Source organism: Ambystoma mexicanum, chromosome 2q (assembly GCF_040938575.1).
Source record: "Ambystoma mexicanum isolate Mex_15411 chromosome 2q, UKY_AmexF1_1, whole genome shotgun sequence".
Classification (NCBI taxonomy): domain Eukaryota; kingdom Metazoa; phylum Chordata; class Amphibia; order Caudata; family Ambystomatidae; genus Ambystoma; species Ambystoma mexicanum.
In genome coordinates this window covers 829,221,073-829,244,594 of record NC_090924.1, presented here as the reverse complement: position 1 = coordinate 829,244,594, position 23,522 = coordinate 829,221,073, and positions in this window count along the sequence as shown.

Sequence of the window (23,522 nt, the reverse complement as noted above, 5' to 3'; positions counted from 1 at the left end):
TTCACAGCCAAATGCTCTATCACCTATGCGAACATCGGGGGGGCAGGGACATCCCTGTTTAGTACTTTTATGCAGTTGTATTTCGGCAGGCATTTTTAAAATGTATTTGTTTACTGCATTTGTTATACGCCCAAACCCTTAGGTGTTACAGCGTAGTTGCAGACAGTTTAAGATATAATTGACAGATTAGGAAACAAATAATAGTGTTTAAGAGAAAATTAACATATAAAATACATATACAAGCAATCTATGCAAACTATGGTTTAATAGAGGTTCCATGCCTTCTTGACATGCCGCAGAATGTAGATTGATCAATGTTCCCAAGAACAGACTTGCAGTTACTATCTTAATGGACTATTGGGTGCTTTAGGTTCGGATTTATTGAATAGCCATGTTTTAAGTAGCTTCTTGAAGCATTGGAATGTGGGCTCAGATCTAACAAGCTGCAGGAGGGTATTCCTGAGACTAGGGGCCATTACTGAGAAGCTGCTACCTCCAGCTCTGGAACATTTGTAGCGTGGGACGGTAAGGTGAGACCTGTTGTTGGATCTTAAGTGTCAAGTGGTTTTGTTAAGAGTAACAATGTTGTTGATGTATGAAGGGCCCTTTTTCGCAAGACATTTGTGATGTAAAGTGTTTTAAAGATAATTTGTGCTTTGATCGGGAGCCAATGGGCTTTCCTTCTGCTGATTGAGATGTGATCAGATTTGTTTAGGCCAATGGCTGCTCTTAAAACTTTGTTTGTAACAGTTGCATTTTAGCTACGTCAGTCTTGGATGTACCTAGTAATAGTACATTACAATAATCTAGCTTTGGTAGTATGAGGGCTCTGGCCAGTGTTATACAGTTTTGTGGTGTCAGAAATTGTCGGCTTAGTGCAATGAGTTTGGACGTGTATAAGGTGGTTGAGGAGAGGGCTTTGACATGTTTAGACATTGTTAGATTGGCATCTAAGTAAACACCTAACGTTTTGACGTGTTTGGAGACTGGAATTTTGGTGCCGTCGATGATGATTGAGGAATAATCTGAGGGGAGAGCAGGATCTCTGTCTTGTCGTCATTTAGGCATAAGCTGTTTATTGCCATCCAGTTTGGAATAATCACATATATTTGAATAATCAAGATAGTGGCCCTCATTAGGACCCTGGCGCTAATGGGTTAACGGCACCGTAAAAGGCTGTGGCGCTGTTAACCCATTAGCCCTTTACTATGAGGTCCCTTTGCGGGACCCGACCTGAACGGCTGGTCTAGACCAGCCGTTAAAGTAGGGACACTAAAGGGACCTTGGTGCTAAGTACAGTACCGTAATTTGCGGTACCTTACTTAGCGCCTTCCCAAGTCCCATTGAGCCCTATGGGGCAAAAATGGGAATGGGGAAGGGCCAATGTTCAATGGGGAATTCCGCCCCGCCAACCTTGGAATGGGGTGGTAATTCCCCATTGAACATTGGCGGACTCGTTACGATACAGGCACCAACCATGGTGCTAATAGCGCCATGGTTTAGCGCCAGTATCGTAATGAGGGCCAGTGTCCTGATCATAATTCCCTGTTAGGGGTATTAGGATCTTGGTATCATCAGCAAATTTTGTGTTGATGACACCCATGGCATCCAGCGCAGCGAATAGAAGCTTAGTATAGGCATTGTAAAGGGTGGACGATAAGCACGACCCTTGCAGAACCCCTAATGGCACAAATATGGGATAAGCTGCTTCCCTGCCAATGGAGACTCGGGATGTGCGGTCTGCCAGAAAGGATTTTACCCAGAAAGTGGGATCTTGTGAGAATTGGAAGTCGTTTGCCAGTGTTGTGAATAATTTTTCATGGTTAACTAAGTCAAACGCGGCAGATCGGTCAAGTAGCAATAGTATACACAGTTTACCAGTGTCTCTTATGGCGTCCATCTGCATTTTAAGATCGAGGAGTGCTGATTCGATGCTTTGGTTGGGCCAAAAGCCTGATTGTCTTCCTCCTAATAGATTGCTTTCTTCGAAGTGGGATTATATTTCTGTATAGGCTATTTTGTAGGCTATAGGCTATTAAAGAAGGGAACTGTAGTTATCGGACGATAATTAGTGGGGATGGTGGGGTCCAATGAGGGTTTTTTGAGGAGACGGTAACCCGGGCTTCCTTAATACTTGGAGGTACTAGGTTGGTGCTAAATGAGGTGTTAATGAAGTTGGTAATGATGAGGGTGAGGGTAGGAGCTCAGAGCTTTACTAGGTGTGCTGGGAAACTGTCTCCTTTGCAGTTGGAAGGTTTGAGTTTGGAGATGGTGTCTAATACTTGTTCTTGGGATACTGGGGTGAATTTGGTGATTTGTCTAGAGTTGTCTATTAACTTGAGGGGTGTATTCTTGTTGGCCAGGAGCTTTCTTTTAGCTAGTATTTTCCCTTGGAGTAGTTGTATTTTGCTTGCTAGAGCATTTTGTATAGTGGTGCACCATTCTTTACTGGCATTCACTTGCATAGTTGGTGGGATGGGGTTTTCCAATTCTCTAAGAATTGTGAAAAGTTCTTTTGAGTTGGAGGTTGCATTGCTGACGCGGGTGTTGAGGGCATTGGCTGTATGGGTAATAATGGCAGTTTTGTAGATTTTGTTTGCTTCATCCAGTATTTTGGTGGATTCGGCAGATAAGGTTTTTGGTGGATTTGTTCTAGCAATCTCTTATTTCGCCAGAGAACTACGAGTTCTTCTTTGAACCAGAAGGAAGTATGTTTGTCCAGGCGTCTAGATTTGGTTGTAAGTGGAGCTAGTGAGCCTATGGTAGAATTAAGGCAATTGTGGTAGAGGTCTGCAAGACTAATTGGGTCGGGGCTCACAGTGGGAAGCGAGGACAGCACATCTTTCAGGAGTGGGGTTAGGTGGTCTAACGTAAGGTTCTGTTTGTTTCTTATTTCAATGGTGTCCAGGACGGTTGAAGTAAGAAGGAGCTTTTTCTCTATAGATAAGGCAAAATTTATGAGGTGGTGGTCCATCCAGTCAATTGGGGAATTGTCTTCTATAGTTAGTTATGAGTTAAGCGTGAGTATCCAATCTAATATTCTGCCCTTGGTGTGAGTTGGTGTATTCACTAGTTGGGTGAAATTCATATCTAGAAGGGAGACATGCGCGGATTTTGCTTTGTGGTCCTGTTGATCATTGAAGCCAAGATTCAAGTCACCGAGAATGATGAATTTAGTATTAGGTTTAAGTCGAGGTGTGAGGAGATCAGGGAGGTCTAATTCTGGGTGACTAATGTTGTTAGGGGCTCTATACACTATCAGTATGTTGGTGGTGGTTTTGCATATGTTGTCAATTTGGCAAGGAGTAGTTCATATCCTTCAATAGGGTCAAGTGGCCAGGTTCTTAGTTGGAGGCTGGATTAATCTATTATAGCTATGCCTCCTCCCTTAGCAGTTAGTCTATCAGACCTTAGAATATCAAAATCAGGTGGGATTGTCAGTGCAAGTAGTGGGGCTGAGGCTTGGTGCAACCATGTTTCAGTGACCACAAGTAGGTCCAACTGGTGGTCCGCGATGAGTTCATGGATCTTGATGGCAGGGGCGCCAAGAGAGCGTATGTTTAGTAAGGCACATTTGATGCTAGCGGGAGGTTCAAAGGTGGGCGGTGGTGAGGCTGGTGTTTGAGGGAGAATGGGTTTAGGTGGGATAGGAGGATTAGATTTGGTATTTGGCTGAGGTCTGGTCTTTTTGGGTTGAGGTCGAGGGGAGGTCAGTTTTTTGGAGGTGTTATTTATATATGATTTAGTTATGGGGCAGGAAGTCTTAGTAGTGGAGTTTAACGTGGAAGGATGGGGGGAGATGCATGATCTGCGTCTATTCAGCCTGGACGTGCCCGTTATGGGGTATATTGTCCTAGTCGCAGGTGGCAAGAAACTGGTGGTATCTGACAATATGTAACCGATTGTGTGGTTGGTGTGTATGTTGAGATGTTATAGACATTGATAGTGGTCAATTTAGCTTCGGAAGAAATAGGGTTGTCACCGAGTGAAGAGAGCTGTTTGGTTGCCTAAGGTCCACTCATTTGGAATGGTACAGTCTTGGGTAGGAAGGGTTGGGGCAGGGGCTAGGATGATGTCAGTGACATCCCAGTTTGGCCACGCCATTTCCTAATGGCATAAAACTGAATACTGAGCATAAGATTTCCTTATCTCCAGGCGGAAAGTGTCCATGGCGGCCAGTGGCCAGCCTAGGTGTCTGGACATATAGTAGGCTTTGGGGTGGAGTCAGGGTGAGTAGGTCTGTAAGGTGGTAGACTATACTCACTGAATTAGGGGGGAAACATACCCTATGATACTGAAGGCCGTGATGAGAAATTAGATATCTAATACTAGTATTTAAAGCAAATGAGAGATCTAAGTAGTATGAGATCTAGTACCAACAGGGTAATATTTAAAACAAGTAGGCAACGCAATATACGGGAGAGATATTAGATATTAGATGGGTGCCAAGGTGACTATGCATATGTTTGGTAATGAGAAATAATTGGGTGTGACAATTATAGGCACTTGGTATACGTTGTGCTATGTGTTCAATGATTTAGTACTTAGTGATTTACAGACATTTAGCAGAGACAGTTAGGGCAGTTGTTAATCACTGAAAGTGCTTTCGACACTTGGAAAATAACATGGTAGTCCACAGTGTACAACTTTTCAAACATTTGTGATGGCGTGCAGTACTTTCATGCAAGGGGAGGGACTATACTCCTAGATGATATTAAGTCAACAATCAGAATACACGCAGTATGTCAGCACAGGCCATGCAGTAATGGATAGGTTGCGGTCAAGCTGATGAGGCGCCTGATAAGTCGGGCAGAACTAGCTAGGCAAACTGTGTGCTAGTTGATTGACAATAGTATGTCTCATGAATTGTCTGGTACAACAGGTAATGTGAAAGGTTTTCAATGGTAGACACCTGAGGAAAGCAGCTAGGTCTATCACAAACATTCACACGGAGAATGCTCAGAAGCTATGGATACTAGCGTTATTCAGATCATGTAATGGAAATGGGTTAGGCGACTAGCAAGAATCAGCAACAAACCAAACCTGTACAGTGATGGATACAGTTGTCTAGGAGGGTAATGATACAAAACTGACTAGTGATTGCATACAAATACCTAATAAGCAAATGTTCTGGAAGCGTAGGAGTCCTTGCATCCTGCCCAGCTCCAACAGGCTCGGGACAAGAGCCTTTGTTTCTCCACCTTCGTTGGGGATGCCAGCTTGTGCCGATTGGTGCTGCAATTTATTCATTTTGGTGGGATGATTAGTGCTATAATCAAAATCAAATTGGACCCCAGCCCCATTTTCCTCAATACCCAGGATATAAACAACCATTCAAATAAATCAAACACCTTTTCAGCATCCAAAAGGCAGCCACGTCAGGATTTACCAGGTGCAAGGTTCTGAAGAGACAGCACAGATTGAAGGAGTTTGATTTACAACAGGATAATCCCGTATTGGTCCCAACTCAACCAGCCCATTATCAGTGGCTGGGAACTATTAGCTAATATTTTGTAATTGGTCATTTAATTTTATTTTACTGAATTGTTTTTTTATAACTCCCCTAATACCATGCCTGAATTCGGTTTCAAAGCGGGTTCCGGGATTCGAATCTCTGTTGCTCTCTGTGGTCTTGCTTCCAAGACCAGCGCATTGCACCTGTTGCTATCCTCCGTTCAAAGATAAGTAAGATTCTTAGATAAGAGGAGAAGATTCAGACTTTCCTGGTTTCAGTAGGAGAGTAATGATGGATTTATGTATTGTTTCCAGGAGTGCTCTGCCATCAATCACTTCCTGGTACACCCTTAGGATGTGCGGGAATATGATTTTTTAAAGGATTTGTAGAACTCTGCAGGGAGCCCATCAGTGCCAGGTGACTTAACCCCAGGAATGTCACTGATAACTTTATATATTTCATTAAGTGTGAGAGGCCCAAAAATCAATTCCCTTTACACGTCACCCAAACTGTGTATTCTTATGGAGTCGAGGTATTTCCCAGTCAGTACATTAATCATATCGATAGTGGACAAGTACAGCTTGGTGTAGTACTTCACAAAAACCTCAATGATGGCCATGTGTTTCATGTAAGCAGTGCAATCTTTCTCAGTGATGGCTGTTATAAGGGTGTGTTGTCTCCCCTGTCAGGCGGGTCCTGCAAGACCTCCCTATCAGCTGTCTCATGAAAAAGCTGCATAGTCTGTCAGAGGTTGGCCAGGACCTCGATACTACTTGTTCGGGCATGCACCAAGTCTAGCCCCTTAATCTCATCCTCATGCCAATTCAGCAACCTGCGTATGTTTTTACTCACTTCAGACTCCTTTGATATGGAGTTGCCTCGGATGTAACATTTAAATGTGTTCCATAGCACCAGATGGGAAGCAATAGATTTTTCATTTGTCTCAAAGTATGTAGTTATCCCATCCATCTCACTAGCAAAAGCCACATCAGTCAAGGAGTCTGTCTTAAACTGCCAATGGTTGTATAGGGTGTGCTCTGTTAGCAGGTGGAGCCTGATATGAATGGGTGAGTGGTCAGAGAGGATTTGCAGTAATATCAAACTGTTCTCCACCCAACCCACGGGTGCCCCGGAAACTAATAGGTAGTCAATGTGCAAGGACAAGTTATGTACTGAGGAATAGATTGTAAACTCCTTTGTTTGTAGGTGTAACGTCCGCCATGCATCTGAGAGCCTGTACAGCCTACACAGCTGTATAACCGCAATAGTGGATTCAGTGAGTCAGTGACCGACATTGGAGAGCCTATTGAGCATGGAGTCAAGTACTGTGTTCAGGTCACCACCCCCATATTATCATGGAATCGGTAAATCTCACCAGTGTGTGCTATATTCATTAATATTATTCAGGTGGAGTCCGTGTTTGGAGCATACGAGTTGACTATCAACGACTGAACAATCGGGTCCGTGCAATTATGGGCATGGCTAAAGGTAAGCTAGGGGTGTATTAAAAATGCGACCCCTCTGTCATGCGTTGAGTAAGGGGAGACATATCTATGGCAGCCACAATGCTTCACAAATCCAGATTCACTTTCTGGGGTCAGGTGGATTTCCTATAAGATTGTCACCTGCTCTGCATACCATGACAAGTAAAGCAAAACTTTCCTGACTTTGATGGGGTGATTCAGGGCTCCAATATTCCATGTCAGATAATCAGTATGGATGTCATACTGTTTGGGCATAGCTCAAGTCATTAGATCTCTGAAACAGAGTCCTCCACCATCTCCAGTGCCACATTTCCAGTGGGTCACAGCCCCACATGTGCACAACAGAAGACGTTTCCTTAGCTTGATTGTCCCATTAGCCTCCTTCCAAGTGTGTCCTGTAGTGCCAATATCCCTAAAGCATTACAAACAGGACTAAAACAACCCTCAGTTTTAACCTACTTCTCCTTAACCATCACATACAAATGGTCAGTGCATTTCCCACCCTCAAAACATTTCTTCTCCAACAGGTGTGATACACTAATGAGATTCTGCCCTGGTCCGTTCTAGCCCACTGTGTAGGGTTGAAAAAGCCTCTACCATGTAGGATATATCACCCCTTAGCATGTGTTCTTTAACTCTCAAAATGTAGAGTCGGCCCACACCGCACCCTGATTCTCATATGGTTCACAAAGCAAAGGAGTTGCATCAACCCCCAATTCTGAGAGTTGAGGTGTCATCGCTCAGAAATGCAGGTTGAAATGTGTCAACAAAACTGGGCGCTGCTTCAGGAGTATCAAAGAATTGGACCATGCCATTGTAGATAACCCTCAGCCTTGCAGGGAACATCATTGCGTAATTGTAATTTTTAGCCCTTGGCATCTTCTTAACGCCAGTGAGGATTTTCCTCGAGGATTGTATTGCTGCGCAGAAGTCTGGAAAAAATGCACTGTATCACCTGTGTACAACAGATTCCTGTATGCCCTGGCTAGGAGTAGGATCATGTCCCTGTTGCAGTAGTTCAACATTTTAGAGATGATAGGGTAGGGCGGTTTGGCAGGGATGGGCCTGGTTGCTGGTTTTTTGTGTACTCTCACAACTAGGAACACAGTTGAGAATGCACCCAATCCGAACAACTCCTTTAGCAAAGATTCGATGTACAACTCCATCGACCGAGCTCCCAGTGGTAAGTTACCTCTGAGCATATGAATATTGTTTCTTCCACTTCTGTCCTCTAGATCCTCATTCTTGGCTGCCACAGTCTTGAGGAGTGATTGCACCTTGGTGAGATCTGCAGACACTGTGAATAGAGGGTTTTCTGCTTTGGAGATTCTCTCTTCCGCCATCTCTAAGCTATCACCATGCTTATCAACGCAGGGATTTCAGGTTATCCACCTTACCTATCAGCGCATTGAGTTTGGCATCAATTGTCCCAATGCCGGCCTTCAGCTCAATTCACATCTGCTTTATTGCAATGCTACCTGCAATGGGGTCACTAGCCATGACCCGGTTGTCCACTGGCCCACAGTGTGTGTGGTCTCCTCTGTCTGATTTCTTTTTTGGTCTATTTATTTCAAAAGAGAGCTTGCCCTGAAGCTTCTCTGCATTCCCCATGGTGGCAGAGGCTTTATGGATGTAGAAATTAGTTTGATCACTGTGTTCTCTAGGAGGCAAGGCACCAGGCCCTCCCTGGATGCCACATGGGGCCGCCAAGCACACATTGCCGCAAAACATCTCCACTCTGACCAACACTGCGGGGAAGGGCATGGGGCCTGAAGCACCAGCACCAATGGGAAAGTGCTCCTCACGAGCCTCTAATGGATCAGGAAGATCACCCCCCCCCCCAACCCCAGGCCAATGAGGATGTGAGGGTCTCAGTTCCTTTTCAGCCCGGGAGGCTGCAGGCTTCACTTTGGGAATGTCAGTCCCACAATATGATCACCCCCATGCCTCCGCACTGCTCTAGGCTCAGTGGGCACCGCGGGACCTCATTGAAATGGCTGATGATGGAGTTTGCTAATGATCTGCCATCTTGATCGGACTCTTGAGCTTCCCCACGTTCCTCAAGTCTTGCCCTCTCTTTATTCAATTTAAGTTTCTTTGTTGTAAACCTTTTATGACTCTGAGCTTGTTGGCAAGCATGACCATTACAATGGAATTGACTGCTGATAGCCTTGTTTTTGTTTCGTTGTTAAATGTTCTTCCCGAATATGCACATTTTACAATAATGTCACTTCTATGCGATAATTGTTTTAGGTTCTGTTGTTGAGTAGTACTAACAGGAGTTATTTGCCCATGGTTAACCGTATATAAGGAACTATGAACAATGAACTTGCCTATGAAGTACATGCACATACCAGAAGCTGGTAGGTGACCTGCTGAAAAATAGGTTGCTGCATCCTTCCCTCTGGCCTTCACAATCAGTTTTTATTTATTTGCTGTTTCTGTCAACTGCTCCCACACCCTGTACAATTTCCAATGGCACTGCATAAATAATGAACCAATGAATAAAATAAATTAAAAAAAAAACACTTGTGTAACGTTACAGATTTTAAGGGTTCTCATTCTGACATTGTCAGCACATTATCACTGCACCTTCAGGAAAGTTTTTAATGAGCTTCTACGTTCCTCAGTTTTGTAAGGATAGTGATGAGGAAGAGGATTAACGTGGGAATGAGATGATTGCTAATGCACAATCTTCATTACCATAAGTCCAGATTCATCTCCTCCCAGTCCTTGGTGGTCATTTTCTAGGTCCGGCAGATCAGTACAAGTGGTGGTAAAAGTGAAGGTTCACCAAGCAGGGGACTTAGTTGCATCTGTCTCTAGGATGAGGTGCTAGGTTTCACCTCTCCCCATCAGAGTTTCTTATCTTCTTTTCTACCAGATTGTGAACGTGCACAGATAGAGAGTGTGAAAGCACACAAGAAGGGAGTGTGACAGCATGCAGAGAATGTGACAGTTGAGAGAGAGAGTGACAGTACACAGAGTTTAACAGTGCATAGAGTGAGAGTGTAACAGCACACAGAGACAGTGTGGGAGAGTGTGGCAGCACAGAGGGAGAGAGTGTGGGAGAGTGTGACAGCACAGATAGAGAGACAGTATGAGAAGAAAGTGTGAGTAAATGTGTCAGTGCAAGGGGAGAGAACAGGTGAGTGTGACAGTGCAAAACGAGAGCAAGAGACAGCTCAAGGAGAGAGTGAGAGAGTCCAAGGAGAGAGACAATGTAGTGAAATAGAGAGGGAGAGAGAGAGAGAGAGAGAGAGAGAGAGAGAGATAGAGAGAGAGAGAGAGAGAGAAGAGAAAGAAAGTGAAAGTGTGAGGAAAGATAAACAAAGTTCAAGCAGACTGTGAGAAAATGGAAGCAGACAAAGAGAGAGAAAGAGTGAGGAGAGAGTCAGGTCAGACAGTGCAAGGAGTGAGAGATTGAGAATGCATGGTGCGAGAAAAAAAGTGCAAGGAGAGAGAGAAAGAGAGAGAGTGCAAGGAGAGAGAGAGAGAGATAGAGAGAGAGAGGGGGAGACACACACACAGCCAATCAGTCTTACACATAGAGACGCACTTACACAATGAAACCATAGGTCCTTCAAGACGAGGTAACGGTATCTGAGATGGATGAGGATGCAGATCTTACTCATATATCTATAATCAGGCCGACTCCAGACATTTGGCAAAGCGCAACTGTTTTTAATTACAATTGTCTAAAACAGGGAGTACAACAGACATCAACGGACATCGCACAAGTATTCTCACTCAAGAGTCTCCAAGCATTTCATAAAAAACAACATTTATATAGCAAAAATGTGTCATTACTGATGTCATACTACGTGGAAAAACAAGAAGCCCTATGCGGGAGTACACTTTCTATGGGGGACTGGATTGTGATTGGGTCTCTAAGTTCAGGTGGACAGCTATGCTCACCCCTAGTGCAAGTCATCTTCCGTGTCATTAAAATACACGCCGTTTGATTGGCTTTCAAACTATAGGACTCTCTGCTATGTGGCATGCTACAATTGGTTGGCATGCTTGTACCCTTCAGGAATATTCCACTCGCTAGCAGCACACAAGCTGGTACCCCAGGTGCTGGAGGGTTGGCTTGGTCATGCCTCCCTACCCAATTAGCCCAAGATCCATCATCACTCCTGCTGTCTGGCATTCAATAAGTTCTTTGAACTCATCCTTGCAAGTATTACTGTGTCTGAGACTAAAAGGGATTGTGAGCATGGCCTTATCTTCTGGTCTTGGTACAGCTTGCCCAAACTCTATTCTCATCTTGACCATGTGACAGGAGACTGTGTTTTGAGCTCTGTCATTGTATTTAATACTATTAAATGAATAAAACCTGGCACTTCTGGTGTTTTTCCATTATATCTTAACAGGAGCAGGTCTTGCTTCTCATGTTCATTGTATCAACCCATGACACTGCGCCAGACAAGCCTTCTCGAATCTTCCTTCGCTGTCAGATGTTTTATTCAACTGCGCCAAACTTTCAGCCCTTCTATTCATGGGATCCTAGTGTGCTAAAATGCATTGTGGAACATTCAGATTCTGTACACACTTATATATGTATTCAGTGAAAAAACTTTGTTAATGGGATGTTATGGTTAAGTTGCACTACTAAAAACCTATCAAATTCAGTAACAAAAACTTTGTTAAAGGAACATTATGGTTCCAAGTGAAACTGAAAAACCTTTGAAATTCGCCAGTTATGGTAAGATCAGCAACCATAACTCGCGCCACCACCGTGCACTGCTAAGACGAACACTCAGGACATCAAAGATGACATCACAAATGTCATTTCTTTTTTTCTCCAACAGACCCCAAACAATGCCTTACCAAAAAGCAAATCTGTAGAAAGCAATGCAGAAGTAGAGCAAATCAAAATAAAAGTGTCCAAAATAAGCATCCATCTCTAGCAGATTTTGTACAAAAAGTTCAAACAAAACAGCTAATACAGTCATTAAGCGAAACAAAACAAGCTTCCAGTACAGAAACTTGGCCGCCTCTATCAAAAGGAAAAACGAAACAGAAAGTGATTAACAGGACTTCAGCTACCACTACTGCTAATGCTGCACCTATAAATCTTGATGTAGTGGCAAGTAACCATTCCAAATAAAATATTTTTAAAAAAATGTTCCGCCACAGAGTCCTTCAGAACCTTATAAAAACAGGAGAGAAATCATGAACAACCCTTTAAACCTACCGTAGAAAATTAATCCTAGAAACTCTCAAAAGGAAGTTATTTATTTTAGTTTTAAAGAGAATGACACCACTAACAAAAATAACTACTAAACTATAAAAAAAGACTTCTCAATTAAAGGAATATCAACAAAAACTGCTTCTTAAACATCTGTGGAGGTGAATGGAGTCACACCATGAGCACAGAGCCATATTTTAAGAAGCATATAAACAAAAGCAAACAAACCCAATTGCCATTCAAAGCAGTGGACGAGGGTATGAAAAACTTAACACCATTATGGAACAAGAAGATCTGCTCACAAAAATATCCCCAGAAAACTCAGTATCACCTCTCCATTCTACTGTACTGTAACGTCCAGTCTACAAATGGCCGTGCACATCAATGTGTAAAATTGCCAAAAAATCTTTCAAATCCTTACGCCAGTTCCTCATTTAGCATGTAAAAAGCAAAGACAAATTCAAAATGAAACCACTACAAAATATGGATGCCTGTCCAGTGCGCAAATACACAGGACTACAAAGACATTAATTAGCCTGCATGTCAGGACCTATTTTCAAAAGCACCTTCAATCATATCAAAAAGATATCAACAAATCATTCAACTATAAGACATCTGGTCCATAAACTCTACTATGCTAAAAGTCCTGCTTTAGCACTAGCCAATTTAAATAAAAATCTTCTACATGGTAGAACCAAACAGCTACTCTTAGATATAGAGCATATCCAGAGAAAATATTTTGGAAGTGAAAGCCGCTTACAAAATACAATGGGCCTCATTCCGAGTACGGCACTAACCAATGGCGCTATTAACGCCTTGGTTGACGCCGTACCCGGACCGGCAGCGCCTTGGTGGATGGCGGAATTACCGCCCCATTCCAAGGTTGGCGGGGCGGTAATTCCCCATTCACCAAGGCTTTTCCCCATTCACAAATGAGCCCCCATAGGGCTCAATGGGAATGGGGAAGATGCAAATAACGGTGACCGTTCATTACGGTCACCGTTATTGGCTTGGAGGCCCCTTTGCGCCCTCGACTTTAACACCTGCTCAAAGCAGGCATTAAGGGCGAGGGCGCAAAGGGAACTCGGAGTATGGCGGTAAGGGATTACCGCCACCGGTCTCGTTACCGGTGGCCGCTATCCCTTACCGCCATACTCGGAATGAGGTCCAATAACTTTTACAACAAACTAGCAACTACTGTACAAATTGCAACCTTCTATTAAACACATACAAAAAGAAATACCAAAGTTTAAAAGAACCTCCGCTGAAGTACCAAACCATATGGTTACCAGACATTTGGTCGAAAAAAATTGGTCAACCAGACAAATGGTCGAACCAATTTGGTCGAAAACCAAATGGTCGAATTTTTTTATTTTTTATTTTAACCCTTTTTTAAATTTTTTTGGGGGGTCCCCCCCAACCCCTTTTTTTCTCTAAAAACCCCTTTTTTTACAAAACGAAAACCCGAAAAATAAATATATAAATAAAAAAAAAAATTCGACCATTTGGTTTTCGACCAAATTGCGTCGACCAAATTGCAGTTGACCAGTTTTCAGTCGACCAAATGACTGGACACCAAACCATGTGTGTGTGTGTGTTGCCACAGGACGTCTTATAAAAGTACCACATAAACTGTAGACATAACATACAAAATAGAAGACAATGAAGATTCCAAATGGTTCTCATTAGCTCTCTACCTTATAGCAGTAAACAAATACGAAATTACTGACCCCTTAATACTTTTCAAATTCTGCATTGCAAAACTTCACAACAACCAAACACCTTCACATGCTATCACAAATAACTTGGAATTAGTCCCACTACCAGAACCCCTGCAACAACTACATTTATATGAGAGCATCATCATTCAAACAGTGCACCCATTTCAGTGCTCCAATTTCAAGCAATAATATGCCTTCAACCAAAAACAGCAAAATTACCTCCCTCTGAATTAGTGAAAGGCATTTATGGCAATGTAGTTTATTTACCATTAGATCTCAAAGAAAATGCACACACTCTAGGAGTGCAATGGCCAATAGATCAATCTTTAATTGTCTAAGTAAATGGCGTACCTACAAAAGACAGAAAAAAATGGCAACAACTCGTGGACTTACATAAAGTTAGACAAGCCAATAGCTAAAAAACAACAATGAATACTACAAATAAATTAATATTGAAAAAAACCCGAGAGAAAGCATTGAAAAAATTCAAGAGTCGCCTGAAACTGGTCAATTTCAATTTCTAAATCCTGCTACAAAATCCAATATTTTAGACCATTATACAATTCATCCTTTGCACTCTGAAAACACTATAGATGATGCACTGGAAACATACCAAATGCGACAAGCCAAAGCATCTCCAATCAGCATATGGGAAAAAAGTATAGAAGCATAGGCCTTTCCTCTACTCTTTGCTACTGGAAAAGGAGGAAGGTACGATGATAGACCCACACAGATAACAGCATCACACTATCACTCTCTACAAATATATTCTGACGACCCCAGATTCAGACAAAATGTGGAATACATATTCCACCTTCTCTTTGAAAGTGAACTATCAACTCTGTGCTACGGAGTTGCACACACATTAAAATCAGGTACCCATTTTCAAAATATGTCAGCTATGCTATTATTACAAAAAGTGCAAGAAAAAGATGAGGTTTTACAGTCAAGTAATACAAATCTTTTAGCAAACATGCGTGGTACAAAGGAATACTGGTTCCGATGTCACAGAGATGTACCCTGTACGATAAGAAACCTTGACCCACCCACTTGGTTTGTTACATTAAGTTGTGCAGAATATGCATGAGAAGATTTACACATTTTCCTATGCATAGCAAACAAAAATAAAACAAACATAGATGTAAAAACACCAGGAGAACTATGCTCTCTAGATCCTGTAAATGTATCCAGATATTTCCATCATCGCTTCATTGCTATGCTACACTTTATTTGCAATAAAATTGTTCCTCCCCTTGGAGAAGTTCAACACTTCTTTTGGAGAAAAGAATACCAAGCCAGAGGAGCACCACACATCAACATGCTATTAGGGATTAAAGATGCTCCTAAATTTGGTCAGGACAGTGCCACTGTTTTGCAGTTCATCCAAAAATATGCCACTTGTGAAATCTCTTCACAAACAACACATAGTGACCTTCATGCACAAATTTTACAATTTCAAAGATACAAATGTGGGAAATATTGTTGTCGCAAATATAAAAAAAGGGAAATACTATACCAAATGCAGCTTTGGTTTCCCTAGACCAGTTTCAGCAACAGGTCAAGTAAACAACTTCATGTCTTCAGTCAGACATAGTGTCAAAGGTAAATCACCTAAGAATACATATTACATAAAAAGAACAGAAGAATAAAAAAACATCAATGATTACAATGCAATCTTTGCCCTCCTATGGAATGCAAACATATATGTACAGTACATTGCAGACAATTCCACAGAGCTTCAGGACTTCTCAGATGACATATTATCTGACAAAACACTATCACAGAAATTGTACAGCTTAGGCATAAAAATGCTCTCTCATAGAGAATGTGGCTGCTATGAAGCTGCAGACCATTTAACCGGTATTGCCTTGTATGGAAAATCTGAAAAAATAGTATAGCTAAGTCTTGGTCCTGCTAAATCTAGAAAAAGAGTTCTCAAATCATATGAGGCCATAGAAACAACAGCCACAACTGATCCCAACAGTCAAGACATTTTGAAAAACTATTTACTAGACACAACCTACCCAAACAGGAGTAATACTTTGGAAACAATGTGTTTCTACCATGTAGCCCAAAATTTCACATACAAAAATAATGTTAAACCAGATGAAAAGAAAGATAGATACAGAGTGGCAAATTGTGAACCATGGAGAAAAGAAGAAGAGTTACTGGAAAAATATCACTTCTATGAAGACATTTTCAAAGCAAATAGATGCACTATAACAGACATAAACTTCACACAGTACCAAACAATTTTACACAATGAACAGCAACACGAAGAAGAACTCCAGGCCCAACTACAAGTGGACACTCCCGACAGTAGTCAACCTTCTGTAACAAGAAGTCAAGAACCACTTGGACAGCCACTAATAGCAAATGATGCAGAATTAGCCATGATAGAAGTAGAAAACACCATGTGTCAGTATGAACAAGATACAGAAGACTTTGCTGTACTAAAATCACAAATGAACAATGAGCAGTGTAGCATTTTCCAAGAAATAACAAAACAAATTGAACATGGTATGGAACATGAAAATAAAAATTGTATCTGCCTAGTCTACAAACCTATACTGCTATACGTGAATGGTGAAGCTGATTCAGGCAAAACATTCTTAATCAAAATCATCAGCAAGTTCCTTCAACAATTGACAAACAACAAACTGGCAGCTGTTATAACTGCGCCCACAGGTTTAGCTGCCTACAACAAAGACGGTGTCACTTTACACTGATTACTACTCCTTCCAGTAGAACACCAAAACAAATTAGACTATTACAAACTTTCCACAGAATCTGCAATGGAACTACGCAGAGTTTTCAAACAAATGAAAATGCTGCTAATAGATGAGGTGAGTATGGTCTCCAATCTAATGTTGGCTTTGATTCACCTCAGATTACAAGAGGTCCTCAAAACAGACTACGAACATCTCTTTGGAGGAAAACACATTTTTGTTTTCGGAGATCTTCTTCAATTGACACCACTGAAAGCTTAACTTATTTTTAAAACCGTAGGGCACAAACTGTGGCGTAAAACTCTTGGCAGCATAGGAAATGTCAACCTTTGGCAACATTTCCAATACAGAGAGTTAACAGAAAACATGTGCCATTCTGCAGACCTCAAATACGTCAACATTTTAAAAAGTACTAGAGTTGGTGTACTATCTCACGAAGCACAAGAAATATTAAAAACCAGGCACATCCATGAACTCTGTGGCCATAACTCATGTGCTACTGATGTCAGGGAACAATTAGCACACAAACATGTCAATTGTATGTCCTTGAAGCCAACTCTTGCAAGCTGTTCAAAATTCAATGAAACAATGTTGAAAAAAGAAATGCAACCAATAATTGAAATTTGCTCCACAGATAAACTGGACGTACATGGTATGACACTACCCATGTGTCAACAAGCCACAACAAGACTAAACACCCCAGAAAACTCTATCTCCAACACAGCTAGTTTGGAGACAATATTAAAATTGTCTTTAAACTGTAGAGTAATGCTTAAACGTAACCTTTCCGTGGAGCAAGGACTAGTTAATGGAGCACTTGGTACAGTTGTTGGCTTACAAACATACCCACGTGACAACATTCAATTTGTCAATATGCTCTTTGACAAACCATCAGAAGTTAAAAGGAAAGGATGCTCAACAGCCTGCTTCCTTCTTTTCAAAGACATTTATGTACACAGAGAACAATTTTCACTAACTCTAGCATTCACAGTTACCATTCACAAATCAGGAGGTCTTAGCATTAATAGATATTGGTAGCACAGTCTTTAAAGAAGGCATGAGCTATGTATCACTATCACACTTACATAAACTTGACGGGCTATTTCTAATCAACTTTGATGCAAGTAAAGTAAATGCAGATATTCCTTGCATTCTAGAATACAATAGGCTGCGTTCACTTCACACCACATCTAAAAACCTATCCTATTCCACAAAAAGCAAAACGTTGTAAAAGAAAACTACTCCAAACTGAAATGATACAGGATATCACTACAATTCCTCCAAAGAAAAAAAACGAAACTAATATTTCATCAAGTACCACAACCAAAGAAGAATCTACTGGTCAAAGTAACTCAACTACTTCTTCAAAGAAGCAACACATGCTCCGAACAAATGACTTCTACACAGAACTTTCAGGTCCATTCAAATGTTCAAATATAACTGCTGTAAATATTCTATTCCAACTGCCACCAATTATTGAGAACATTTACTTACACAGTACAGACCAATTGTGTTTGCAAATGTTAGTCCTTGATAGAAATGCAACCAACAATCCTGACAACGCTTACAGTGTTCATGGAAAAAGTCAAGAATTGGACTACTGTGCTGGAATTGTCAAATTCACTATAAACTCACATGAAGATCCACAAGAATGTGTAATGTACCTACTACAAGTACTGGAAAACAAAAACATACCTATAAATGAAATCTTTCAGATTTCATACATGTGGAAACATATATGCACTCTCTGCAACTATGTGGCACAGGAAGAAGTCCCTAATGAACGCTTCGTGTATGTATCCATACCTAACTGTGAATCCATTTCATTTCAGCAACCTGTACAAAATGCAAACCATGGCAGATTTTGTACTAGCTGCAATTCAGATAATCGCTCCACCTTACAATTACAGACACATAGTAAATACGCAATTGTAATGCTTTTATGTTACAATGCAGATGGTACCAAAAACAACTGTAAACTTACTGGATTCACACATGGTCAAGTATCACTTGGTAAGAAAACCTTCACAACAATAGGTATAATCTACCACGCAGGAGCCACAACCAATGCAGGTCACTACACTGCATATAGAAAAAAGAATTGTGGATGTTTCGAATGTAATGATAGTACCATTACTCTAAAGCAGAGTTTGTCAGCAAATCTTGTAATTGCTTACTTAATATTCTTAAAACCAAAATTTAATACGTAATCAGTGTATGAACATAAGCAAAACTTCAACTTCAAAACTGTGCGCAGTTAGAGTATGCCAACATGTATCTAACTGCCCCAAGATTCTGCAACAAGCAAACAGATAAATAAATACCACTAAAATGTAACAAGGAATATACAGTTAGAATACGCCAACATGTATCTAACTGCCCCAAAAAATCTGCAACAACCCAACAGATAGATGAATAGCATAAAAGTAGAAATAAACAATTAGAATATGCCAACAGGTATCTAATTGCCCCACAAATATGCAACAAGCCAACAGATAGAAGATTAGCAAGAAACAAGAAATAAACAGTAAAACAATGAAAGAAATATATTGTACCACAACATAGAAGTTTTTTTTTTAATCCAGCATGGATTATTTTTCCCACATACCCAATGGTTTAGAAAACAAACACAGAAACTGAGCAAATTGCACAGTACACTCGTTTGAATTATAGTACTTGTAAAGTACTAAATGTGAGAGTCAAGAAAATACAGAAATGTCTATTATGCAATGCAATAACTCATTATAACTACCTGCTCTAACATATGATCTTTTCTTTTATCACAGAGATCGAAAAAGGATTTCTGGTCCAGGTACCCATGTCAAGAAAAAACTGCATACAAACACAAAAAAACGTAGCCAGTACATATACAATAAATAAACTGAGAAAAACTGCACTCCTTGTTACAAACTCCACAATCTTAACTGCAAAACCTAGCCAAAACGTCACTTACAAACTCTGCAAATGAAACAGTACACTTACATTTGGGTTGTGGATATTTGATGGATGTTTGATTCTATGGGTGCAAGACTCTAGGCACTGGCCACAACCACCGCCGCATAACACACCTATAATACCAAAAATGTTGACTGTGGTATGTGAGCTGCTTATAGGGGATATTAATTACAATCAATCCTCTGATAACAAAGAAAACCAATGTCATACTAAAGCAAAATTGCCAGTAGTGCATTTATTATGACCGCGGACAGCCACAATGACTGCAGACATGGCGAACACATCAGGGGCACCTGCCACCTAAACAAATACAGTATTTGACCCATCTCTTACTCACCAACCCTCCCCAAGCACTTCCACACACCAACACACTCCCCAAAATTGCATTTTGCCTCTGTTCCCCACCGCGCTGTCGATGTGATGCACCTCACGCCTCATCCCAGCCAATCAGAGAACACGTTGGTGTGTGCAGACATGACGCAAGCGATTAGCCAATCGTTGTCCTGTCTGCAGAACGAACAGGGAAGTGTGTCCGCGGAGCGGACATAGATATCACTAATTTTTGTTGCCTTACATTTTGGTCATTTAAAAAACACTACTGGAAGGATTTACACCAAATTAACAAAAAGCACGCTTTCGGGACTAAGCCGCCACTCCTGCCACAAATTTGGTGGAAATCCGTCCAGCGGTTTGAGCTGTAGGCGGGTGCAAAGTTTTTTCCCATTGTGTCTATAGGAAAAAATAAATTTTGGGACCCCCCTATAACTTTACCCCTCACCCCCTGGACCAAACCTCACTAAAATTTGCAATAATTCAGAGTGGACCATATACCATTTTTACAAAGTTTGGTGAGGATTCGTCCAGGGGGTGCAAAGTTATAGGCCGCCCAAAAAGTTATCTTCCTATGGGATTAGCAAATTAACCATAACTACACAGCCACTAACGTGCCTGTGTAATATTAGTGGCACTGACTGCAGTCTATTCACTACGTATACCCAGCCTTATGATTACTTAGTCTACTTGCGTTACTGCAGCTGTCCAATTATAAAACAGCTTTGCAATTTCTTCAGTGCTCTCCGCACGTGCAATCTTCATTTTGCTCATGAAATGTTGCTCAATTCTTCACTTCGCCATCAGATTCTATACGGTTTATTCACCTTCTTCATTGTCATCTCTTCTGGGTGCGTCATTTCTGCTTCATGTGACATCAGCAGTTTTCTCTTTCACTCATCTTCACACTTTTTCAGGAACTTCCTTCAGAAGACTGTAATTTCTTTGTGGATACATCATGCAGGGTTTTCTCAATGTATACCTTGTTCAAGGACTCTTTGCGGTATAGGTACCATTACTGGCATTGCGCATGTCGCCATTTCCGGATGCCAACATATAGGCAAAATAGGGATGGGACTTCCGGTAGAGGCACTTGTTTCCTCCTCTACAAAATACACACACACACAGACACACACAGCTTGAAATACATTCTAAAATTCATTCATACACATACAACCCCTTTTGAATTTTACTTACAACATGCATACATACAAATGCATACATACAAACAATTTTTTTTTAATTTACTTACGTAAACATGCTGATGCTGCACAAACAACCAGTCACACACAGAGAAACCCACTGACACCTACACACCCACACACACACAGCCAGGCAGTCTCGCACATAGAGACTCACTCACACATACAAATACAGCCACAAATACATTCTAATATGCATGGATATGCTTACACTTTTAACATTTCAATTACAACATGCATACATACAAACACTTATTTTACTTACCTTCACATGCTGCTGCAGGGTTTTCTAGCAGTCTTGGTGGGGAACAGTAAGCCCCTATCACCATTGTTCTGGGTTTTCATGTGTTTCTGATCTTCTTTCTAGTCCTAATTTCTGTAGGAAAAAGCCACAAAACACTTGTTAAAAATGATGTTGATGTCCGGACTGTAGAAATGGTTTGGCTTCTAGAAGAAGCAGGGGAGTCTGCAGTGCCTGCTGTGTAACTGGCCAGCATCAGTGGCTGACATTTGCCCTGGGGATCCCCCTCAATGTTGGGGCTGCAGGGGCACCTGTTACATCATTGGAAGAGCAATGTTTGGGGCTGCAGGGGTACCTGTTACATCAGTGGGGGAGCAAGCAAATGAAGGATCACAAAACCAATACAGGATGAAAGCCGATGCTTTCAAGCAAGTCTCCTGATTGGAAGAAACATTTTAAAACAACAATGCATCGGTTTAACTGTGAGGATAGGATGAGATTGCTCATGGTTGGGAGTAGAGTGGCCCAAGATTAGTTGAGCTTTCACCCAGTGAATCAGGGAGAAATACGAATGTACACACACGGCGGCAGATAACGCAACCACACAGATTGAAGAACTCTTCAAGAGGAGCCTAAACATATTAAGGTTTTGTACAGAAATGTTTTCTTCTATCAAGATCGGAAGCTCTGAATCACAGTTGTTTTCTTGAAATATGGCTCCTTTGCTGTTTTGCAATGTTTTTGTCCTGGTGAAGGCCTTGATATAAGAACAAGAGGGACAGATTTAGGTGACAGTATCCTCTGTCGTGTGGTCTAAACACATTGGGCCTCATTACGACCCTGGCGGTGTGGGTTTACGCCAGCGGTATTCGCGGCGGACCCGTCCGCCCTACTACGAGTTCCCGTAGCGCCATGGAGCGTTTTCCGCCTGGTTTTTCCGGGCGGAGAAATCCATGGCGCTACGGGACCTTGTTGTTAATTACGCCACCGTATTTTACGGTGGCGTAATTAACGCCTTCCCCACTCCCATTATACCCTATGGGGCAAAAATGGGAATGGGGAAGGGTAAAATGGGGAATGGGGATTTACCGCCCCGCCAAGGTCGGAATGGGGCGGTAAATCCGCCAACCCCCATGGCGCTATCGGCAGCTTTCCGCCGTGCTCCATGGTGCATTTGGCGCCACGATTTCCGCCAGGGTCGTAATGAGGCCCATTGTGTCAACTATGTTTATATGCTTTGAGGAACCAATGATTAGAACGTTGACACTGCTGACCGAGTTGAAACTATCTATTAATGGAAGATTTTCAAGTTTAGCTTCAACTCTTGTGATGTCTAAATAGCGATAAAGAGAAGGCAATAGGGTGATTGATGTAAATGTGAGGAAAGACAGGTCCAATTCTTTTAGCATTCATGTTAAACCCTGTCAAAGAACAAGATTATGTCTTTTGTAGAGTGTTAATTGAATTTGCACTTCAGCACACTGCAAACTACTAACCCCTTGAGCACTTTAATTGATTGGCCCTCATTAGGACCTTGGCGGAGAACCATGGTGCTATTAGCACCATGGTCCATGGCGCTAAGTTGCCAACTCTGCCATGGTGGTTGGCGGACTTACCGCCCCATTCCGACCTTGGCGGGGCGGTAAGTCCCCAATCCCCATTTACCCTTCCCCATTCCCATTTTTGCCCCATAGGGCATAATGGGAGTGGGGAAGGCGTTAATTACGCCACCGTAAATTACGGTGGCGTAATTAACATCAAGGTCCCTTAGCGCCATGGATTTTAACGCCTGCAAAAAGCAGGCGTTAAAATCACCATGGCGCTACGGGAACTCGTACTCAGGCGGTAAGGGTCGGCGAAGTTTACGCCGGCGTAAACCCCTTACCGCCTGGGTCGTAATGAGGGCCATTGTCTTTTTATGAATATTGGGTGTTTTTTGATAAAGTTTGATAATTTGACATCTGTTATAAATAAAATGTAAAACATTATTTCACGGTCCCACAGTCTTTTTTGAGATGTTGCTTATGGTGCTGTTTGTTGGCTCAGTTGAAATGGGTAAGGGAAATAAAAAATGTCAACCATATCCAGCTTCAGAATACCCACACTTCTTACCACCAGCGCTAAAACCAAACATGGCTCTCACAAACGTTAATTGTAGGAGACAATTTCACTTTTTCACAAGCATACTAGAAAAGAGAAGAATAAAGGCAA